The sequence below is a fragment of the Haliaeetus leucocephalus genome, unplaced genomic scaffold, assembly GCF_000737465.1.
Source record: "Haliaeetus leucocephalus isolate CR32 unplaced genomic scaffold, Haliaeetus_leucocephalus-4.0 Scaffold395, whole genome shotgun sequence".
Taxonomy (NCBI): Eukaryota; Metazoa; Chordata; class Aves; order Accipitriformes; family Accipitridae; genus Haliaeetus; species Haliaeetus leucocephalus.
This window is the reverse complement of record NW_010972831.1, coordinates 2964032-2968793: the sequence shown is the minus strand read 5'-3', so window position 1 is coordinate 2968793 and position 4762 is coordinate 2964032. Positions and strand designations below refer to the sequence as shown.

Sequence of the window (4762 nt, the reverse complement as noted above, 5' to 3'; positions counted from 1 at the left end):
GCTTTCTTGATCTGTACCACTCCCCTCTTGTTTCCCTGTCTGTATCTTCTAGCTCCCGCTCAGTACCTTCAGAGGCCTCATCTGAATAGATTTTCTCTTGCTCCCAGAAGCAAACATCTGGCATTGTTGCTTGTGGCTAGTGCCGAGTGACGCAGGGCCCTGCCAAACTGAAAGGAAAAGGGAAGTCTTAGCAGATTATCACATCTTGGTCTCCTACTCATTTGAGTAGTTCATAATCACTGGTACTTCCCATCCATCCACCCTTTTCTTAAAATTGTGAAATAATTTAGTTTGGGAGGGACCTGTAGAGGTCTCTGAAGCCCCACAGACACTACAGGAGTGTGTGGTCCACAGTATCTTCAGACTTGCACCATCAACCTACCATGACTCATTGTGATTTGGGTTTTTAAAGCCCTGTCCCTTACCACAGGAAGATCTTTATAGACAGAAGAATCAGAGGCTTGGACACTACTCTGGTCTTGGTCTTAAATCCCTGCTCCATTACAGACCACGGGAAGGGACTTAAGCCCAGAATTCATGTAGGCTGATCATGAACTACTGAAACTCTCAGCGGATGGCTGTGTACCTCTGATCCAACACCCAAGCACATAACAAACCTACAAAAGGGCTCTTGAAACATTACAGTATGTAGTGAACTCTTCTCTGGGTCTCCCCAAGGAAAAGATCTCTAACATGCTTTTACACTCTGGAAAAATCCTGCTGAATATTTTGTCTCCTAAACAAATTGCTATGCCTGGTCTTTTTGATCCCTAGCTCTCTATTGAAGAAGCTGAGCTAATAACATTTCTCTGCGACCACAAGAGGGTTGTGAGAACAGATGCATTGCATGACTGCAACGTCCCCTGCAGGCACCATGGATAAATTTGAGACAGCAATATCCAAACATGTCCATCTAGACTGGACTCCTCTTTGCCCAGGCAACACAAACCAAGTTCATTGTGATTCTTCAACAATTTCTATTCCTCAGGGAGGATTACAGGGAGATGTATGTACAGGTAAGTGGAAAAAATTACAAAGAGGCCTGCAACTAATGGAACAGAAACTGGAGCTTTCATTGGTATATTTAACCACTAACAGTTTAAATACAGGTAATATTTAGAAATTAAAGCTGTCATGTCACACATACATAGGGTTAATGACATGAAAACACAAATAGCAAAGTAGATACAGGGCAACTCTGAAAGTGCCACAGAGATCCCATCTTCCATTTTCTAGCCTTGTGGGTCACAACTGGTCTCTGGGGGACGCCAATCTTTGAACGGGTTGTGCATGTTCCACATAGCCAATCTTGAGCCCGTATCACCAACACCACGATGTAAAGCCTCTCCTGGTATAGGGTTCATTCTGGATGTAAATCTAGTGCTTACTATTTTTCCAAATCCTCAGCAACCTCCTGTCAAAGCCCAGGATAAGGACAAAGACATTCATAAGAGATGAACACGACAAAAGAAGCATTAAAAATGAGGGACTTCAGAAGAGGAAGGAACCTGGCAACAAAATGGTTCAAAGAGGTTTTCTCAGTGTAGATGGCATGATGCTCTGTGCATCCGCAAGCCTGGAAGTTTGGAAGGGAACAAGGACATCACCTCAGAAAAAAAAGATCATATGGGGAAACGTTTGAGAAGCAGTGAATTAATAGTTGGCTATGAATCCAGATACAGAGTTTGAGCCTTGTTCTGGACTGAAACTGAAGGCAGCACACTGTAAACCCAGCTGCAAAAGGTACTTGCTCATTCAGGCTGGGTAGCCAGTGGCTGCCTGATGCTCGCCATGTCATTCTGCCTGTGTTCTCTCTGCTACAGAAAGCAGCACGCCCTAATCATGCAACCCCATTGTGCCCTAGACTTCATCTTCAGCTCAGAAAGGGGATGAATAGTACAACAGAGAAGAACATAGGAAAGACAGCTGGACTAGGTCCTTTCCTACCTGAATTAGCCTACGGTCCTGTTACAATAGGGCTGGTTAAAGGGCAGAAAAACCCAAAAGGGGACAAGAAAACCGGGATGCACCTCCTGCACTCCCTCAAAGGCCTCCGACAGTGCACAGAGAAAAAAACCATGCCGTAGTAGCACACTCCCTTAGGGAAAGCAGAAACACCCCCGTGCTGCGGGGTGGTCCGAGGGGAGGGGGACCGGAGCGGGGCCGTCCCCGGGGGCCCCCCCCGCCCGCCGGGGGCGGGACGAGCCGCCAGCCCCGCTCCGAGGCGTGTAAAAGCGGGGCGGCGGGGCCGGGGAGCAGCGAGCGACCAGCCGGGGCTGCGCTACGGAGCAGGTGAGCGGGGCCGGGCGGGCACCGGGGACCCCCCACCGCCACCGGCACCGGGAGCGGGGCGGGCGGCAGAGCCTCACCTCGCCTCGCCTCGCTGTTCCGCAGGTTGCACCAGCTGCCGGGATCGCCGCACAAACGAGCAAAACGTCGTCCGAAATGGCAGCCGAGGTGAGGGTGAACTTTGCTTCTCCGGCGGGGCTGGTCTCGGGGTGGTCTGGCAGACGCGAGCTCAACCGAGTTAAAATCAAAGTCCCCGGCTAAGCAGCCTGCCGGTGCCTTCAGGTTCTTCCCTCCCTCTACCTGGAGAAACTAATAAGCGATGCGTGTAAAAGCGGGGCGGCGGGGCCGGGGAGCAGCGAGCGACCAGCCGGGGCTGGTCATTCCTGCTAACTTGTGTTTAGGCAGGAGGTACTTTATAGCAGCTTGCGTAAACACTTCTCTGTACAAAAGCTGCATTTTCAGTTTCCCTGGCTGGTAGGTGAGACGTGACTAGTCATCTTAGTGAGTCATGCTTTCTGCCTTCCAAATGGCTGCTACAACCCTGACCTCCTCTGCTCTTGGTTACAGACAAGTGTCCATCCGCTGTCAGGCTGTACTAGCCACTTCTCTAACCAGAGTCCTGGAGCTAGCTAAAATTAATCTTTCAGTTTTGATTTCCTGATTGCAAATGTATCTGTTGCAATGTTTCTGCTGACCCACTTCTTACTTTGATGGAAACCCATAATACTGAAGTTATACCTAGATGCCTAGATATACCTGTTCCTATTCAAGCACTTAGCCTCTGGTGCTGGCGTTTAATTTAGCATCCCCTATGCCATGCTCCTGTGGGCACCAGATGCATGCTGAGGACCTCTAGCACTTTTCTTTTTCAATTCTGATTCCCCCCTCTGCCTTTCCTCACATTTCTGACAAAGCTGCCTTAAAGATACTGAAAAGCACATGCCTACACTCTTACCTCTGTAGGCTCTCTCCTGCTGTCCTCTAGGGCACATTGTTTCAGCAGGGATTGGCAGACACATGGAGACAGTCACTAGAGAAAAAGTTTCTAAGGTTACTCAACAGTGCTTTGTCTGACTGATAAAGCCCTGGCACAGATTAGCTTGCAACTGTTCTGCCAGATTCTTGCTGTCCATGGTAGTCAGAGTGTGCTGCATGAGAAGAGACACAATTGTATTTAGGCCCTTCCTTTAAATGTCCTCCAATTTCTTTTTTGTGCCTGCTAGTGCTGGAGAGTTGCTTTTGAAATCTTGGATAAGTTGTAAGGTCTCTGCACAAGTAAAATTTCTATCCATTTCAACGCACGTTTGCCAAAGTTAGGGGGTGTCCTACCTGGGCAAGCAAAAAGCTTCTGATCAAGTGACGTACATGGCTCTTCGCTAATTAATCCATTCAGTTGCTGAATCACAGGTGAAAAAAGCTTACACATACCCTGCTGCGATGCATAGCTGGAATTGTATACCTGTCTTCAGTCACCCAGTGTAGTAGTAATGTAGATGACACATTCAAGTGTGTAAGGTTACTATATGAATCTTGGTTTGGGTAGAAAAACAAAAGTTGTTTCTATGTGTTTTAAAACTTTTTTGTTGATTTATTTTTCTGAATATTCTTGATGCTGAAAGGTACCCAGACCTCCCTTTCTGCAGTCCGCACCTTAACCACTTTTATGCTATTTTTATGTCAAAGCTTGCAAGCACACCATGGACTCTGGAGATGCTTCAAACAGCAACTTCAAACACTTCATAATGTGGCTTGTGCTGGCCCACAGCTCTTTGTCAAGCAAAGAAAAATCTCTCTGTTAGCTCAACAGCACAAAACGGACTTGGAGGATACTAGCTTTCACAATATTCGTTACTGACTGCTTTATTTTTTTCCACCTTTAAAAGGCTATCAAAGGGTTGTTGACCTGCAGCTGCCTCAAAAGAGAAATCCAGCCTGGTCTTGCACCATATGCCCTGATATTAATTTCAACGACTCTCTGCAGAGTCCTGCAGAGGTAAAGTATCTTGGAGGATTCCTGAGCCAGACCTCACAGCTCAAGGGCTAAATGCTAGTGACAGTGACATGTTTTCCACCCCTACAACTACTTGCCAAAGGTCCTGAAGGCCAGGGGCCTTTCTGGTCAGTGCTACTACACTGAAAGGACATAGCTGAGAAAGGCCTCTATATTGGATAAACAGATCACTGGATGTTACATAGTGCATAGGAACTTAACTGAAGTTATCGGGACTATTTAATTTGCTTCTTCCTCTACCTCAGGGGGATAAACTCTGGGGAGGAAGATTCAGTGGAAGCACAGATCCAGTCATGGAGATTCTCAATGCTTCCATTACCTATGATCAAAGACTGTCTGAGGTTGATGTCCAGGGGAGCATGGCATATGCCAAAGCCTTGGAGAAGGCTGGAATCCTATCTAAAACTGAGCTGGAGAAGATCCTGAGTGGCCTGGAAAAGGTACTTATTTCCTTTACATCTG

General features: G+C 47.4%; 1 long non-coding RNA gene across 1 annotated transcript; it reads left to right on the top strand.

The window, feature by feature from the left end:
• Positions 1 to 2235: 2235 nt before the first annotated feature.
• Positions 2236 to 4734, top strand: LOC104835549. Its single transcript, XR_774743.1, has 3 exons — positions 2236 to 2292; positions 2395 to 2457; positions 4546 to 4734. It is a non-coding gene; the product is annotated as an uncharacterized LOC104835549 (long non-coding RNA).
• The last annotated feature ends 28 nt before the right edge of the window (positions 4735 to 4762 follow it).